This window comes from Chiloscyllium plagiosum, chromosome 15, assembly GCF_004010195.1.
Source record: "Chiloscyllium plagiosum isolate BGI_BamShark_2017 chromosome 15, ASM401019v2, whole genome shotgun sequence".
In the NCBI taxonomy this organism is placed as follows: domain Eukaryota; kingdom Metazoa; phylum Chordata; class Chondrichthyes; order Orectolobiformes; family Hemiscylliidae; genus Chiloscyllium; species Chiloscyllium plagiosum.
Genome location: NC_057724.1, coordinates 15,396,128 through 15,416,006, shown reverse-complemented (window position 1 = coordinate 15,416,006; position 19,879 = coordinate 15,396,128). Strand labels below are relative to the sequence as shown.

At 40.9% G+C, this 19,879-nt stretch overlaps 1 protein-coding gene across 1 annotated transcript in view; it reads right to left on the bottom strand.

The window, feature by feature from the left end:
• The window catches only part of LOC122557127 (5-hydroxytryptamine receptor 2A-like), a 254,177-nt gene extending 238,885 nt beyond the window's left edge, over positions 1-15,292 (bottom strand). The window contains exon 1 of the mRNA XM_043704467.1: positions 15,199-15,292. The gene's annotated coding sequence lies outside the window, so the exon portion shown is untranslated. The remainder of the gene's footprint in view (positions 1-15,198) is intronic.
• Between the last annotated feature and the right edge of the window lie 4,587 nt (positions 15,293-19,879).

Genomic DNA, 19,879 nt, shown 5'->3' with positions numbered 1-19,879 from the left:
TGATTCCAATCTTCAGCCATGAATTTCTATCTGTAGAACCAATAATTTAACTTTGGATGGAGATGAGTGCTGGATGTTTCAATGATGTTGTATGGGTTTCTGCTCTGTCTTCATTAAGGTCCCACCTGTTAAAAAAGATCCCATTTATCCTACTTACAAAAGGATGCGAATTCCTTTTAGAAAGCAAATGAACATCAGTCTGCACTTCTGTTTAAATTTCTGAAATGCCATTACAATACCATCAACTTCCCAAATCCACATGGATTGGACCTGTGTGTTTATTGCAGTGATAACCATTTCATATTCATACAATTCACTCTATTTTACTCTCTCTCCCTGTGGCATTAATTCATATTGTTTTACTTAATTCAGCATTAAATATGTTTGAGTTGTTGGTTTTTATTAACAGAAACTGTGGTGTCATCAAATGATGTAATTTGGCTTCTAAAAGTCAGAAATGATCATATTCTAGGCTTAAAACGGTGGAGCCTCACTGAGTGCATAGCTTTCCATGTGGCTATTTGACTGATATGTTGATGCACTTTTCCTCAGCAAATGACTTCAGTGAGACAGTGAATGAGGCACCTTGAGATATATAGGTTGGCACAGTGGTTAGCACTGCTGCCTCAGAGACCCAGGTTCAATTCTCGCCTCAGGCGACTCTCTGTGTGGAGTTTGCACATTCTCCCCGTGTCCGCATGAGTTTCCTCCGGGTGCTCCGGTTTCCTCCCACAATCCAAAAATGTGCAGGAGAGGTAAATTGGCCAGGCTAAATTACCTGTAGTGTTAGGTGAAGGGGTAAATGGAGGGGAATGGGTCTGGGTGGGTTACACTTCGGCGGGTTGGTGTGGACTTGTTGGGCTGAAGGGCCTGTTTCCACACTGTAAGTAATCTAATCTAATATGGTCACATCACTATTAGTTCCTAGTTTTTAAATAAAAAATGTGACAACATAATGCACATGTTTTCAGGATTCATGATGAAGAGTTTATGCTCGAAATGTTGATTCTCCTGCTCCTTGGATGCTGTTTGACCTGCTGTGCTTTTCCAGCATCACACTTTCGACTCTGATTTCCAGCATCTGTAGTCCTCACTTTTTCCCACATTCTTTTCACTATCACCTGCTTTCACCCTTTCCCAAACTGCAGATGTTCTCGGACAGCAATAGCCTGGTGGTATTTCTACTGACTGTTAATCCAAAGACCCAGGTAATGTGCTGGGGACCCAGAATTGAATGGTAAAGTCATAAAGTCGTACAGCATGGAAACACATCCTTTGGTCAAACCAGTCCATATCGACTATAATCCCAAACAAAAGTAGTCCCATTTGCAAGCTCTTGGCCCATATCCCTCCAAGCATTTCTTATTCATGTATGTATCCAAATGTCTTTTAAATGTTGTAACTGTACCCACACCCATTACTTCCTCTGAAAGTTTGTTTCACACACAGACTGCTCTGTGTAAAACAAATTGCCCCCATTTCTTTTTAAAATCTTTCTCCTCTCATCTTAAAAATATGTCTTGAAATTCCCCACCATAGGGAAAAGACACCTGTTATTCGTCTTATGTACAGCCCTCATGATCTTATAAATCTCTATAAGATCACCCCTCAACCTCCGATGCTCCAGTGAAAGAAGTCCCTGTCTATCCAGCCTCTCCTCATAACTCAATCCCTCCATCCCCGGCAACATCCTGGTAAATCGCTTCTGAATCCTCTCCAGCTTTATAATATCCTTCTGACAACATCTGCCATGGCAGATCGTGAATTTTGAATTAAAACAAAAACTGGAATTAAGTGTCTAATGATGACCGTGAATCCATTGTCGATGGTCGGAAAAATTCAACTGTTTCATTAATGGCCTTTAGGGAAAGAATCTGCCATCTTTACCTGGTCTGGCCTACATGTGACTTTATACCCACAGCAAAATGGTTGACTCTTAACTGCTCTCTGGGCAATTAGAGATGGACAATAAATGTTGCCCTCGCCACTGATGCTCATATCCTGTGAAGGAATGAAAACAACCTGGCTGTTCATCTGTCTAATGTCAATGATGACTCCAACCTGTTGGCAACGACTTCAAGTGAATGGCACACTTGCATCACCAAACACCCAGCCAAGTTCAGGTCAAACCCAAACTCAATGCAAATGCTTAGAAATTTAGTCTCAAGTCACTGGCTGCCTTGGGGTAAACTAACTGTTACAATGGAGAACTAAAATAAATATTGAAACCTCTACCTGCACTTTGAATGGCCTAAACAACTGCTCGTGATGTGGGTTAAGGATGCCTCCAGTTTGTCTTTATTCAATAGGGTAGGTCGGCCTTCCAGCCAGAAATGTGCTGGTATTTCCTGTCTGCCATCTTGGGGCCTTGACAGCCTATGTAATGCCTCAAAAGGACCCAATGTTTGACCTGCAATCTGTTAGGATAGAAATAAATGGTATAATATCATAATGGTGATGCACTATCTGATATTGACATCAATTTCTTTCTTAACTGGAGTGCTGTTTATTGTTTGAAATAAAATTTGCTCTGTTAAAAAATACCCATGACCTTTTGAAGCAGTACAGTAGAATCCTGTTTGATGAACTGTCACCATCAGTAACTGGAAACATTTCACATTTAATATTTAATTATACCAATATTGTATGTGCCAGATTATAAATAGTGTATCACAGCAGTTGTGTCCCATATATTACGCAGCGAAACGTCAGATGACTCATAAGCACCATAAAGCAACTATGTCGGATGTAAGCGGTTAATTCTCCATAAAATATTAGTCCTCATGAAATTACCCAGATATGAAATATATTATTTTTCCTCTGTTAGCTTGTCAACATTTTCATGCACTGTTGCCCTTTGTACATGTAACCACGAGTCACTGCTACTACTATTCACATTCTTTGGTGCTTGGATGGCAAGTATCTTCCATTTATTAAAAAGGACTTGCAGTTCAGAACATGTACCCATAAATGGATACACTTCAAAGTGCTTTGAAAGCAGAATGACTGATGAGGAGGTTAAACTTTATGCTTTCCAGACTATCATAAAATTGCAGTAGAAAATGTACAAATACACAGGAATTGCCAGTTGACATAAGACCAAGGTCAAACCATTTTGTCTTTTCCCATTCTGGTCCTACCCATTATAATCGTTCTCAACCAATTAGTCTAGAATATACCGAATCTGTAAAGCAGTTAATGCCTCTTGCTTTGAAAACCAGCAATTTAAAGTCTCAATTTTCTTCTTAAGAATCCAACACATTCTGTAATTGTTTTTCTGGTATTGGGGGCACTGTATCTCAAAATGCTATACACAATTTGACTCAGTCAATAACAACAGATTCCATAATCACCTAAGGTACACCTGTTCCATAAATTGACCATTTGCTTCCTGAAGTATTGATCTTGACATTAATGTCCCTCATGATGTATGAGAGTGTATCATGGGAATTGGGGAACGTGTAAAGACTTAATATTCCTAACACATGAGCATGTGCCAGCCATCTTGTTGCACTGGCAGATGCCATGGTGATCAATTGTCCCACTAAGGAGAATTGGGTCTCTTAATTAGCATGCTCATAATTTCAGTCAAAGACTAGGAAAGCACAATTTGGTCCTCATTGTGCGCAAGCTGATTCAAACAATTTTACAGTCTTTTTTTAAAGTCTCCATAAACTACTGCAAATATTAGCGTTACCTTGGAGAACTCTTAAACACTTCAGATCATTAAAGCGCGAACACTGTGTATCTCTCCCTAAAGTGCCAAGGGAAACATTTGACCTGTGAGGTGTACGTAGGTGACATTCCAACAAAACAGGGCTTTAGGCATCAAAGCTTTCTAGAAGCAGAGACCAAAAGCAGCTGATGATAATGTATCATCTATTTGGTGTGAAAGCCCTAGACCAATTTATACACTTTCAGATATTCAGAGCACTCAGGTATGCAGCTTGGCAGATATGACAAGGAAATATGGGACCATCAAGCTTCCTGACCTGTTTTTGCAATGCTAAAGATTACTAAATAAATTATTTGGTTTGTGCTTTCAGAGCAAATAAAGACAGGAACACAGAATTCATTGTTGCAGAAACTAACACATGCAGACATACCAGAGGACAGGATATTGTGATGATGTCATTGGACTAGTAATCCAAAGGCACACATTAATGCTGTTGGGATATAACCTCACTGGTAAATTTGGGATCAGTTAACAAATTTGGAATTGAAAGCTTGGCTAATAGTCACCATGAAACTTTCATCAACTGTTGTAAAAATCCATCTTTAGAGATGTCCTTTAGAGAAGGAAATGTGCCATTCTTATCCTGCCTGGCCTATACGTGAATTCAGATGCACGCCAATGCGTTTGGCTTTTAATTGCCTAGCAAGCCATTCAGTTCAAGGATAATTAAGGATCAGCAACAATTGGTAACCTTGCCAGTGATGCCAACATTGCAGGAAAGACTAAAAGAAAATTGTTGAATTAAAAATTTACCGAAACAATAAGTTATTAGTCCACAATCTTGAATTACTGTTCTCTGCTGTTACACCCTTAAAACCTCTAAGTAAGTGCCGGTTGGAGGAACATTCATTGGCAGTTCCAACAAGGAGGCATATAAAACTCGAAACATTAACTGTTTCACTCTCCATGGTTACTGCTGAGTTTTTCCAGCACTTTTGTTCTAATTCATCGACAACCCCAGTTTCTGTGCTATCTGCACCAACGGTACACTGACAATAAAACAATGCGAGAAAGTACTGCTTATGGGGAAAATAGGAAACTCATAATAAAATTGCCAATAAATGTGTCTATGCTGAAGATCAGATGAATATTGAGTTTAAGATTAAATACCCTTCTGATTTGCCACAGCATACATCAGTATAGCCTTTTGTTGAACTCATTTCTCCCCATACAGTTGGACACAATTTGATGAACGAAACCAAAATAAATTCACCCAAGAAAGCTCTTCATTTAAGTCTATTTCAGAAATGAATTGTAAACATGGAGTGTCATAATTCCTGCTTTTAGTAAACTTTCACAGAAATATTCCTTTAAAGCCTTCAGGCTGCCTGTCTAGTTGAGCAAGGTTTGCTCATTCTTGACTAAGGGGTTTGTTCTGTGTTCCAATGATAACATTAAGATTTCAACTCTTTCACAGAGTCTGAAAAGGGATTTCTTTTAAACCAGGAAGTGTGGAGTGCTTTAGATACTAATTAGAATTAAAAATCAACAGAAAGTGAAATGGTTGGGTAACCAGCTCTAACATCCTTCTTCCTGATTTTATTGGAGAGTGTTATGTAGCATGGAAACAACCAACTCGGGAGAGACAGGTTGCAAATGAACATACATTTGCAACCAACAAAATTAGTTTGCATTTTTGGACTGAACAGTCTTCCTGGACTTACTGGAACTTGTCTGTGAATACAAGCAATGTACACAGGGGCAATTAGAGGGACTGAAATATTCCCAGGGAACTATGGCAATAAATACTCTGTCATTCAAAGTTACATTCTTAGTTGCTTGTGGAAATGTACTTTCGGTTCACTGTAATTTTGAGATGTTACCCTAGACTCCTTCTTCAACACTCCAGACGGTTTATTGACACGCTGCAGATATGATCTATCGGATCAGATTGGTATCACTAACATTATGTTAGACTGAGAAGCCAATGACCAGTAATTGAATTTGCAGCAGCCTACTGCTTGCAGACTTACCGATCTTCAGGAGAGAGGGGAACGCCAGACCTGATTGAACAAGAGCACCCACAGAGCACAGCCTCTTTGAAGGATTCGGAGAAGGTGAAGGAAGTTGATAAGGGCACCACACTACCCAGGTCAGCACAACAACTAGTAGGGCTGACTGGAGTGATCTACAGAGAGCTGGTATGGATGTGATGAGCTGAATGGCCATATTCTGGCCTTATTCTGTCTCATTCTAACATTGACACTGTTGACCAGATGCCCTGGCTAATATTAGGTTCACTTAGATTCCAGCTGAAAATGTGTTGTTGGAAAAGTGCAGCAGGTCAGGCAGCATCCAAGGAACAGGAGAATCGATGTTTCGGGCATAAGCCCTTCTTCACCATTGCACCGCACAACCTGATGTGAGGAACACTCATGGCCCACTTTGTGTCACGAACGCAAAGCATTCCTGCCAACAACCAAGTTTCTATTCATGTACCTGTCCTCTTGTCAGAATTTGATATCCAAAATGAAACAGTCAAAAAAGCAACCCCGTAATATGGAACTCAGAACGGAAGACATGGGGAAGTGATACAAGAGATAATGCTTATCTGCATCCAATGAAGAATAGACTTACTAATGTGTAAGACACTCATATGATACATACATATATAATATGGATATATATAGATATATATACACACACACACATATAGTTGTTGTATGTTTAAAGTTGATTAGCGTGTACATTTTAGGTGTATACGCTAATCAACTTTAAACATTCAATCTGTTTGGTCAACACCTCTGTGTGGTGCAATGGTTTTTCACAGCTGGAATCAGGCTGCTCAGATCCCACCATTGAATTAGGGAGATATTGAGGGTGTGGTTTGAGGGAACCAGCAGACAAGAATTGAATACTTAGTCAGTGTTTTGAATGAAGTCCCCACTTCAAATGTTCTTGCCTGTTAGCTTTGCCCTGGAACCAGCCCCACTTCACTGCTACTGTTGTGTCTGAGGACATTTGCTTTCAGATCAATGGGTGATAATACACCCAGATCTCAATGTTATTTATTTATCACTGCTCCTCTGGCTACTGACTAGCAATGTCAGAGGCTCTTGTACTTGTGCAGTCAGCTAATACTGTGGCTGTTTGTGTTTGTGCAATTGTTCCTGACACCTTTCCAAAAGGAGATTGGAGTGGTATCAAATTCACTGCAACCGATAGAAAAACATAATTATCCAAAAGCAATGTGATGGAATTCCATTGCAATGAAATTTCATGGTTACTTCTCTTTAAGCCGGATCCAATGAGTTAAACTTTTGTGCAGGTATGTACAACCCAACTTCATTGTTATTCTTCATCCCAGGGTTGTTGTTTCAAGTCAGGCAGCATCCAAGGAGCTGGAGAATCGACGTTTCGGGCAAGAGCCCTTCTTCAGGAATGGAGGAAGAGTGCCTCATCTTCCGCCTAGGAACCCTCCAACCACAAGGGATGAACTCAGATTTCTCCAGTTTCCTCATTTCCCCTCCCACCCACCTTGTCTCAGTCAAATCCCTCGAACTCAGCACCGCCTTCCTAACCTGCAATCTTCTTCCTGACCTCTCCGCCCCCACCCCCACTCCGGCCTATCACCCTCACCTTGACCTCCTTCCACCTATCGCATTTCCGACGCCCCTCCCCTAAGTCCCTCCTCCCTACCTTTTATCTTAGCCTGCTGGACACACTTTCCTCATTCCTGAAGAAGGGCTCATGCCCGAAACGTCGATTCTCCTGCTCCTTGGATGCTGCCTGACCTGCTGCGCTTTTCCAGCAACACATTTTCAGCTCTGATCTCCAGCATCTGCAGTCCTCACTTTCTCCTTGTTGTTTCAAGTCCCACCTTAATTCTTCAACATTTGAGGGAAAATACCTTTTTATTGATTTTGATTTCACCAAAAAGGGTGTTTAACCAAGTTTAAGCAATGAGAAATTGAGAATTTCAGCCTCAGAAATGTCCTTATCGCATATCATTATCACTTACTAAATTGTTAGTAGCATATTTTACACATGCAAAAGATGATAAATGATCAGTGAATTAGATGCAAGAGCTTACAAATGGACAAGGACAGCATTGGCCTAAAAATCACCAAACTGATCTATATTGTTAGTCTGCATCAAACCAATCTGTTTGATTTTATGCACGCAGCTGACTTGAAACTCAGATTACAACTGCACATTTTTTCCCGTCATGTTGTGCTACAAATGAACATATAGCTATCATTCATCTTAATTCAAGACAACAAAAGATTGCAAGCTTTTGTTCAAGGATTGGGTTCATTTGCTTGACTGTTGTGCTTGATGATCCATGTAGTTCACTACTCAATGCTTGGACAATGCCTAGAAGAAGACATCAATTCACTGGCTTGTAACAGGAATCCACAAGTGCTTAAGACAGACTCCTCCAATTTCTGTACAAGTGAAGACCATGTGCTTGGAGCAACTATCAGTTCATTGCAACTCCTCTGTTGTTTTTCAAGAAATACTGCTGGATGCAGTATTTATACTCAGTAGAGCAGAGCTTAGAGAGGGTTACATCTTCTAACACAAATTCCCTTCTGCTGCCCCAACTTCATTATCTCTGATTTTGCTCATATGTGAAGTGTACATCACATTAAAAAAAAAAGTCAGTTACTTGCACAATCATTCCCACTGGTTTGTGGGTATCTGAGTCCTGAAGAAGGGCTCATGCCCGAAACGTCGATTCTCCTGCTCCTTGGATGCTGCCTGACCTGCTGCACTTTTCCAGCAACACATTTTCAGCGGGTATCTGAGTCACCCTGCATGAGTCTTGTGATGGTGCATGCTCAGTGAGACTAAGTATCTTTGAAGAACTATTGCTGACGATCTCTGTTAAATCTTTTCCAAGTGCAAGTGTTAGAGAGAAGATAAAAGACATGGATGAGCACCCTGTCATGGTATGAGTTTATAAAGTATCATTATGATTCACTTGGAGATGATTTCAAGTCAAGTCAACTGAACGTTATACAACACAGAGTCACAAAGTCATAGAGTTGTACAGCACCCTTCGGTCTAACTCGTTCATACCTAGCAGTTATCCTAAATAAATCTAGTCCTATTTGCAACCATTTGGCACATATCCCTCCAAACACTTCCTATTCATACACCCATCCAAATGCCTTTTAAATGTTGTAAGTGTACCAGCCTCCAACACTTCCTCTGGTAGCTTATTCCATATACTCTCCACTCTCCACGTGAAAAAGTTGCCCCTTAAGATCTTTCAGATTTTTTCCCTCTCACCCTAAACCTATGCCCTCTGGTTTTGGAATCCCCTACCCTGGGAAATAGACCTCAGCTACTCACCCGATCCATGCCTCATATGATTTTATAAATGTATATAAGGTCACCCCTCAGCCTCCGATGCTCCAGGGAAAGCAATCGCATCCTATTCAGCATCTCCCTACAGCTCAGACCTTCCAACTCTGGTAACATCCTTATGAATCTTTTCTACATTCTTTTAGGTTCCACAACATCTTTTCTATAGCATGGAGAGCATAATTGCACACAATATTCCAAAAGTGGCCAAACCAATGTCCTGTACAGCCACAACATGACTTCCCAACTTCTAAACTCAATGCACATACCAATAAAGGCCAACACACCAAGCACATTCTTCACCACCCTGTCTACCTGCGACTCCACTTTTGAAGAACAATGCACCTGAACCCTTTGTTCAGCAATACTCCCAGGACTTGTAAGTGTACAAGTCCTGCCCTGATTTGCCTTTCCAAAATGCAGCACCTATCTAAATTAAACTCCATCTGCCACTCCTCGGCCCATCGGCCCATGTGATCAAGATTCCATTGTACTCTAAGATAACTACCTTCACTGTCCACTACACCTTCAACTTTTGTATTATCTGCGAACATACCAGCCATTCCTCCTATATTCACAATCCTTATATAAATGACAAAAAAACAGTTGTCTCAGCATCGACACTTGCAGCACACCGCTGGTCACAGGCCAAAGTCTGAAAAACAGCCCTTCACCACCACCCTCCGTCTCCAACCTTCAAGCAAATTTTATATCCAAGCAGTTAGCTCTCCCTGGATTCTACGTGATCTAACCTTGCGAACCAGACTACCATGACAACCCTTGTCGAATGTGACATATAACTCTTTGATATTTAATTCTGTCACTGCAGCCAGAAACTCTCCATCCCTGACAGTCAGGTGCTACACTGATCCCCAGAAACTCCTCCTTTCCAATTTGGTATGGGAATTATGTGAGAAAATGGTGTTCGGATAGAAAATCAGAAAATGATCTTGATGGGCTGAATGGCCTCTTTATGCTCTTCTACCCATGTTCTGTCCCAACTTTACTGCCTCTCTCTGTGATCTGTGCTAAGAGGGAAAGCACAACCCTCTTGACAATGGTGACTGTTTTCCTGATGAACTGACAGCATTCGTAGAGGGATAACTCAAGTGGTATGAAATCCTGAAAGGATGAAAGTTAGTGCGGGCAATGAAGGGTGTGGGCAAGTTGTGACAAGGTAAACTTCAAAACTTCAATAACTTCATGGGCTGAAAGAATCGGCAGTAATTATATGTCTGGAATAAACTGCTTCTTGAGATGAAAGGGGCAAGGAGAAACTGTTGGAAAGGAATTCAAAGCAACTTGTGAATTAACCATCCCTGGGAATAAGCTGTTACCTCGGAGAGAGGAAATGACAACTGCTTGATAACCTGCTGCCTCGTGATGAATGGACAATTAAGACTGCATACAAATGTAATGTTCTGAAGTAAAGGGGTTAATTGCAGAAAGAGCTGTGTTTCAAACTCCGAATGTAGCAAGGAACAGGGGAGCTACTTCCGATTGGAGGGTAAGTCACAGAGTCTCCAGAATTGTAATCAATGTTTGGGTTGAAAGAATCTATTGAAACATCAATACTGTCACACTACAGTTTTGCAAGAGAGAACATTGTACAAGAATCCAACACCAGAACAATTCAGAGCTTCAAAGACCAACCCCTGGACTCTTCCAGAGACAGACCCTGTTAGTATGGCCAAATTCCACCATTTTATGAGGTAATAGACAAGTTGAGTTGTGAGGTTTAACTTGCTTACTTGAGGGGTCTTACTTGAGGGTTGCTATGTGCAATAAAATTTAAATCATTGTTTCAGTATTTTATCGTTTGTGAGATTTCTGAATAGGTAGCCGAATTGGGGTCACTTGCAGTAATTTACCAATGACAAAGTGCACAGACAGAGACAGATGGGTGTAACTGCGAGGGAAGTGACTGACGTGTTAGAGCAGCTTGATAAGATGGAGTGAGGGAGTTGCAGAGATGTGCACAGCAGTGTGTAGATAAATGTGACATTGATTTTTCCTGAATTGTTTGGGTCAGCATGGAAAGCAGGAGTGGTCTATACCCTCAACTGAGATAACTGGACAATCCTGGGCAAGACATAACCTGACTGGTGCCTATACATCTCTCAGAACATATTAGCCCCATCCTCCACAGCACTAACTGTGACCAACTCCCTAACTGCAGGGGCACATAATCCCTGGTTGAGATCACCCTGACTGGACACTGATCGTAGTCAATTCCATTAATTGTTATGGGAGTCTGTCTTGATTTATAGTGCAGGGACACCCTGACTGACAGCTGCCTCAATGAACTTCATTGAGGACAATTGCCCTAAGGCTTTGAGACATGACTGCTTGCCTGCTGCACATGAAGTGTGTTTACCACATAAGCTACTGTCACATGGAGGAAGTGTCAGAATGATGTAGCACACTGCCCTATGCCCCCATGAGCTAGGACTGCTGAGCAGCAAAGCAAGCTGCATGTTCTTGTGACAGTGCTAATTATCACGGCAAGGCAGGAATGCTGCGAGCATGCAGGTTGGTGCTAAGTGAATGAACCCTAAGACAGCAAGAGAGCATCCCTGAAAGGCAACCTCATCCAGTTCGCAAAGTGTGCGAAGTTTCCGTGCTGCAGCCTCTCAATATCAGTTGCTGGTGCACCCTGCAATTCCTCTCTGTGCTTCCAGAGTTCACTGCTGTAGAACAGTAGAAGCGCTACGATGGCTTTGCATTTGCCAGATGCTAATGTGCCTGGAGGAGGGCTGGGTGTGCCTGGCACCCCTGGATGATACATTGGCCTGTGGTTTTGTCATAGAGATCACTCGGAGCAATCGGTAAGCTGAATCCATTGGAATAGGCTTTGGTTCCCTTGTCGGGTTTCCCAACATTGAGCTTATTTGGCGAGCTTGGCAAGGGGTATTGTGGTGGGGAGGGGGGCACGGGTGGGGCAATTGGGCTGAATATTAACATGTTTAACATGCATTAACCCCCAGCAATTGATATCCCATATTGCCTATTGAGAATCTCACCACACAAGTGGAGCAAGATGACCTTACCATTGAAGTGGACCTCACTGAACTCTGTGTCTACTTCTTGCTGTGGTCCACATTGCTGGGGCCCTCATAAAATTCAGTGTGAAGGCTGTCCATTCCACCAATGAATCCTGGTTGACAGGTAGCTGGCCATGGGGGTGAGGGAGCTGGCGGGGGGGGGTGGGGGGGGGGCTGGTAGTTAGGGAATCCCCTTTTCAAACCTCTTTTGTACGCATTGGAGGCTTCTTAATCCCTCTTTCCCTTAGCATTACCCACACCCCCACTTACCCAGTCCCACCCATTTGTCCCAGCCTGTCCTGCCTTCCTGACCTTAATTTTTGTTTAGTCTCTAACACAGTTCTTCCCTCTGGGACTCATTGGGATATCAGCAATGGCAACTGCTCCCTGTGGTGGTGGTGGCGCTGCTGCTGCTACTGCCTGTTGCTGGGCCCAGAGAGAAGTGGCTCCCTCTCCAATGGCAGTGACAATCTCAACTCCAACCATTTGGTATCGCAGCGACCAATGAAGGTTGCAGAGGGACCAGCCAAACAGAGGTGGACTCACTCTGCTTTTACACCAGGAGAGGTTTGAAAGTGCAAAATCTACCCCATATTCATCCTTTTCTTTGTACAATCACAGAAAATAGTAGCAGGAGTAGGGCATTTGATCCTTCAAGTCTACTCCATTCAATCTGATCATGGTTGATCATCCAACTCAGTACCTGTTCCTACATTCTCCTCACACTCCTTGATCCCTTTAGCCATTTCGAACTCCTCCTTGAAAACAATCAGTGTATTGTCCTCATCTGCTTTCTGTGGCAGAGAATTCCACAGGCTCACCACTCTCCAGATGAAGACATTTCTCCTCAGTGCCTTATTTAATATACGGTACATTTTCAAAGAAAAGTCTTGGCTATATACTGAAATGTTGTAAAATACAGGGCTATACACACCAGGTGATGGAAAATAGGACTAAGTTGGATTGATCTTTTATGACTGGCAGGCACAATGGGCAGAATGGCCATTGTATATATTTGGCCATATATTTCCTATGTTTTAATTACCTTAATGCTGTGACTATATTAGATTAGATTACTTACAGTGTGGAAACAGGCCCTTCGGCCCAACAAGTCCACACCGACCCGCCGAAGCGCAACCCACCCATACCCCTACATTTACCCCTTTAACCTAACACTACGGGCAATTTAGCATGGCCAATTCACCTGACCCGCACATCTTTGGACTGTGGGAGGAAACCGGAGCACCCGGAGGAAACCCACGCAGACACGGGGAGAATGTGCAAACTCCACACAGTCAGTCGCCTGAGTCGGGAATTGAACCCGGGTCTACAGGCGCTGTGAGGCAGCAGTGCTAACCACTGGGCCACCGTGCCGCCCACAAATATATCTGAATTATTGCTGTTAAAATCAGGGGTTAACTTATTCCTTTCAATACCTATTAAGAAGAATACAATGCTATAAGTGAACCCTTTCCTGAGCTGCTCTGAGATTACTTTTTTTTTAGAATCAACAATCCATTTAGAATTTACTACAACTTACGTGCAGAGGAAATCCATATTTTGATACTTCCTTAGTGAGCCAAAGCAGCCTTTCTTTGTTACATGAATCACAAAGATTCATTGAAAATGTAATAATGCTCATCTGTGACAAGATGCCATTACATGGACTGCTGCAGCACACTTTTCACGTTCATTTTATATCTTTAGCTCAATCAATAAAATAATACTTCTTGAGCTGTGATGCCTGTCAACCTTAACTCATGCCCAAACCACATCATGTCACTTAGTTCAGTTGGGTACTTTTGTCACAAAGGTTGTAGGTTCAAGCCATACTCTAGCATTTAAGCACATTGTCTAAACTGAGACATCATTGTGTTACTGAGAGAGTGCGGCACAGTTGGAAACGCATCCTTTATCTGCCATTTCAAGTAGATGTTGAAGAATCACTCAACTATTCAAACAGACAATTAGTTATTCTCATATCCTGGAAAACATTCTTGATCTTTTTCATTCACCGGACATGGGCTGTGCCAGCAAATATTGTTTGTTGCCTTGTTGCTCTTGAGAAGGTGGTAGTGAGATGCCTTCTTGAACCGCTGCAGTCCATGTGCCATAGGTAGACCCACAATGTCATCAAGTAGGAATTACCAGGATTCTGACCCAGTGACCCCTTCCTCAAACAACACGACCAAAACCGATTAATTGTTCTTTGTGGAATCTTGCTGTGCTCAAAATGGCTGCTGCATTCACCAATTACTTCACAGTATGCTGTATCTGACATAAAGTGCATTGAAATGTTTCTATTTGGCAAAATACAGCACAGTACAAATGCAAGTTCTTCACAGTTGATGATAAAGAAGCCATTATAATCTCAGCCAAGATTAGAAACACATCATTGCCTCTTTTCAAAAGCTACAGGTACACCAATGTTTTCATTATCTGCACTTTGGTTACAAGTCAATGTCTTCAGAGTCAATAATCATAGTTAAGAAATGATTTTAACCATTTGAGCATTTTATCAAAAACATGATAGAGTGAAACAACATAAATAAATCCTACCATATAAACAGGTTACACATTACTACTAGAGCAGATTACTGCAACATGACAAAAACTGTTCAGATAGAAAAAAGACAGGTCGACAATTTTAAAAAAGCATTAAGTTTTTAAAAATCACAACTTGTCTGCTGCACATATAATATAGGTTATCTGAATAAAACATCTGGGTGAAGTGCAGAGGGCTCACATTTTGTGCTTAGCTGGAGGTATTTTTGGAACTAAACAAGAATCAAGCAGTTTGACATCTTCCCAGCTTTAGTTAAATCTGACTCAAATCTTATTCTACCTTTTTGTGGTGCAGGGGTGTAGGATATCTTCAAACTTTCCAAGATTGAATGCATTCAAAAATACATACTTGAAATAATTTTTAAAATTACTTCACATCCATTAACCTGCTGTCCTTAATCAAAGCTCCTCATATTAGCCTCTATTCCTCTCAGTTTTTCTTATACATAGTGGCAAATCTTCAGTCCATAACTCTCTGTATATTTTACACAGGCTTTGGGATGCAGCACATTTGACAAGTTTTTAACTCGATGCATTTACCTGAACACATTATGAGCTGAGAATCCAGGTACCGAGGCAATCCTCACCTTGACTTTCCTCAATTGAGCCAGAGACAGCTGGAATCACTGCTTATTTCTTTAATCCCTTCATAAGAGCCAGTCTGAATAAAGCGCAATGATGAAGCTAGCAGCTAGTCACAGATCTAACCTTCATGCATTAATGCTTTCTTGTTGAACATCTTTAGCAGATAGGGGGCTCTGTAACAAAAGATGGAATGGACTTTAGATTCCTGAAACAGGATCGAGGTTCCAGGAGGACTCTGCAGGTCATTTGTATGGAGGAGTGATAATCCCCCATGCAGACAACTGCATTGAAGTAAGTATATGCAGATTCAGAGCAATGATGGCTTAACATACCAGGTTTAAAGTGTATTATATATTAACATTTTATCTGTGTATTAAATACAGATTTAAAATACAGTTTGCAACTGAGCCTTCAGTTTGAAATTCATCATGTACAGGTTTTTTATTTCTAAATTCAGTATCTATATTAAATTTCATACATATTTTTCAAATTCTGAGAGAAACAGGAAAAAAAAATTCAAGCCATCAGAAATTTGAAAGCAGTGATTTGCCGACAATGTCCCAAAAAGGTGACTGCCACAGACAACTCTCAAGAGTCTCTGTTCCATAGCAACTTGCATTTATTTAACACCGTTAGGGTAGAAAAGTGTCCCAAGGACTTTCACAAAAGATAGGATTTCTACTTTAAGGAGATGAGTTATGAGAATCAAAAGAATTGTTTTAAGGAATATTTTAATAGCGAAGAGGGATATAGCAATGTGAACAGTTCAGGGTGGAAAATCAATAGCTTCACAAAATAAAGTGTAGAGAAACTTACTCATTGCTGGATTAATTTTTTGCCATCCTGAACTTTGCCATTCTTTATTACAATGTAATTGACATTTTCTTAAATTATTAGAAGGTGATGGCATTCTTTATGGCTCACTTCTCTCATTTTTCTACTCCTTCCTTCATAGCAATATACTTTCATCTAATAAGATTCTGCTGGAATAGAATAGTTCTATGTCTTCCTCATAGTTGATTCCAAGAGAGAAAAAAGGTTTCAATTTTAATTATAAGTGTTAACTTTGCATTTATTTTCTCAAATGGCAGATAATTTAGGTTCTTTATTATGTAGGTGCATAGATCAAAAAGTCAAGGAAACTCTTCAAAATACCTCCTGCACCCATCCATGTTTTCCACAGAAATCATCATTTTCTACTGAACAACTAGGAAACCTGCTAAGACTGTCACTGAAACGACTCCTGTTCTTCCTCTCTTGCGCCTGAAATCAATCTGTGTTTTGCTGTCCAAGGTACTGTCTTTCAAATGACACATTAAACCAAGGCTCTGTCTGCCCTACAGCCAGACATAAAAGAACTCAAGATTCTACCTTGGAAAAGTGCTGGAGAGTTCTCATTATGCCACCAACTAACATTGCTGAAACAGATGATCTGATCATTAATCTCCTCATTGGTTGTGGGACATTGCTCAGTACAAACTGACTGCCGCATTGCCCTATCTACATCAGCATCAGCACTTCAAAAGTACTTCACCAGTTGTAAATCAATTCCTGAAATTGTTAAAGATACAATATAAATGCAAGCCTTTGCTTTGCTTCCTCAACAGTGGGTGCAGTGAGTATAACCAGGTCAGTGAATGTGAGCTCCCTGACTGGGGTTGTTAATTTTATCCAATCAGGGAACTCTGGCTGACAGATGAGAACAGGAGTGCCAGAGGTTCTGTTCAGTCTGACAGCTGGCTCTGAGGGAGCCTGATCAGTGTCAAGTACCATGTGCGTGTAAACAAAGGGTGACTGCCTTCTGTGGAGTTATTTTAGTGGCATGCTTGGTTCTGAGTCAGGCAATTCTGGGCTCAAACCAAGCATCAGAGGATAAAGCACAGTCCAGACTGATTGATCAGTGTGGTCTTTCAGATGAAACATGAATCCAATGCAATTTGTGACTATGGTAGAAATCCCAAGGTAGAAATTAGTCTTGGGCTGTGATGCAAAATGGGCACTTATGGATCAATTGTCCTGTTTTTATGCAGCACTGATGTTTAATTCCAGAGTGCAGTGGAAGTGAATATCAGGCACTGTGTATAAATGTGGCAGTTGACCAGATATTGCTTGTTTCTGCACAAGATTAATGTCTGGTCCCACAATGACTGCAAGCAGAGAAGACCATGCTGCAAACATATTCTGACGAGAACTTTCACACTGGATACTGAGAATAGATAGCAATGCCCCAAACTTGAATATCTCCATATATTTTCTGCAGCAATTTTGTGGCCTTTACAACTACTAAGGTCAAATTGCTGAAACATCTGGCAACACGGTAGTTTGTGCGAAATGCAGTCAAGTGAAACGATGATTCAATTATTAGAGCAGTGAAAAAAGTAGTTAAGACCAATAGTCCCTGATGTGTTGTAGCTTCTCAGGAACTATTGGAAGGACCATGAGTGATGATTGTAAAATGCGAGAACAACCAGTCATTGTGCTCCGTGTGACTGGAAGCTGGGTTGGTAAAGAAATGCCTGCAGGATAAATTTAGGAGATTAGGAACACATTGGAAGCAGAAGGTAATGAGCATGACTTTAGGATTACCTCCTCAGCCATATGCAAGAATGGGGAACAACGAGAAGATTAGGGAAATCAGTGTGTGTCTAACAGTGTGGTGCCAGGAAGAGGGATTCGACTTTGTTAGGCATTTCTGGGACAGATGGCAACTATCCCACAGGGATGGATTATATCTGAAATGGAGGGTTCTAAAGAATAATGCAGTGGTTCAATGTAAAATGTGAAGATATTTAAATTAGAAAGTAAAAGGTAGGCTGGAATATTAGAAGCAAAGAGGAGCACTTCATAGGGAATGGCAAAAATAGGTGAGGATAATATTCATATCGATAACAAATCACAGAAAGCAATATACATCACAGGAATAAAATAATACAAGCTATAAATGGGAGAAAGAGTGAAGCAAAGGTGTAATACATTCTACAAGAAGTCACGGAAATAGGACTATGGTTGAATAAACGAAAAGAAAGCTACAGTGCAAGTATTACAATTCACTGAGTGCGGGAAATCAAATTGGAAAACGAGAGACAATTATGTTACAGAAAGATCTAGACTTAACAGCATTTACAGAAACAGGACTGCAAGCTGGAAAGGAATGGGAAATGCAATATAATAAGAAGAATCAAAGTGTTAAGAAGCATGGTGTTAAGAGGGGAGGGAAACTAGCGAAGATGGATCACTAGAGCTGAGAGTCAAAAAGAATAAAAGTGCTTCTAACATAAATAGGAGTGCATTGCAGATATGTAAATTATGAAATGGAAGTGAAAATCTACAGTCATATTAGAGCCATAGAATAAAAATAACAAAATTATTATTCTGGGAGATTTTAATTGTACACTTCTATATTAGGATAGAAAGAAAGCAAATGAATAAAAGGGAATGGAATTATTAAAAGTGTGCAGCACATTGGTTGTTAGATCTGGCCATGTACAATAAAGTTGGCCATCTAAATGGCCTGGGGATTAGGGATCATAGTATTGTAAAGTTTAACATTCAATTGCACAAAACTCTAGGGTCAAATTTTAACCATGGTGCCATTTCTGTTAGGAAGTAGGTACCACCTTCACTTGCTTGCTTGTTTTGCTGGCTCACATGCAATTAAAATTGTCAACAGAACAGAAGGGCAAGTGCAACCATGCAGGAGGGAGAACGCTTCTCAAATGTGAACCTTGCCATTAGATGACAATTCAGTAGGTTTGGCTGGGCTATAAAAGACCCTCCATTATGGTCATAACACTCCTGCCCAACTCTATTGCTTTCAGCATCAGACTTGTGGAAATCACTAACGTCGGGCGGGATGTATTTTCAATTGAAATTGCATTAGTAAATTTTTTGGATTCCATTGGTTTCAGTTTTTCCACATGGACGTCATTATTCGTTGAGATTAGCCAAATCAGAAAGCTAAATGTACCCTCACTGGTTCTATATATTGATGATTACAGGGGCATTCAGAGCATTTCTTTATTGTGGCAGATACAATTACGTGCTTTTTATTCACTCTTTATGGAATCTCCACATTAGTTGTAACATTGCTGTAGTCACCATTTCTGGGACATGGTTAACTCGTAGGTTCAACTGAATGAATTGCAAGGCCATTGCCTGAGACCAATTTCAGAATGGAAATTGAAATGTTGGTGGTGATCTCAAACCATGTAAGGACTCTGCCAACCAATACTTTGAATACGTAACTAGACAGTCCCAAGGTCACCTTTTACATCCCTCAATTTCTTACTTTGATGAACTGTGCCGCTGCAAACCAGATCCACAGAAATGTGGTCAAATTTTAAATGCTTTCTGAGATGGCCTAGCAAGCTGCTCAGTCGCACACAACAGCTACAAAGTTGACAAAAGACATTAAACCAGACAGACATTCCCAGTACTGTCCAAAACATTGGAAATGACAACTGCACATGTAGTTCTGTTGACTCTGCAAGTTACTCCTTGCTAACACCTGGGGGCTAGTTCCATGATTGGGAGTGCTGCCTTAAAACTAAGTTAACCAATAACTTGACATATTCATACCCACAGAATCATACCTAATGGAAAATGAATTCAGACAAAACTATCCTATCGACAGGAC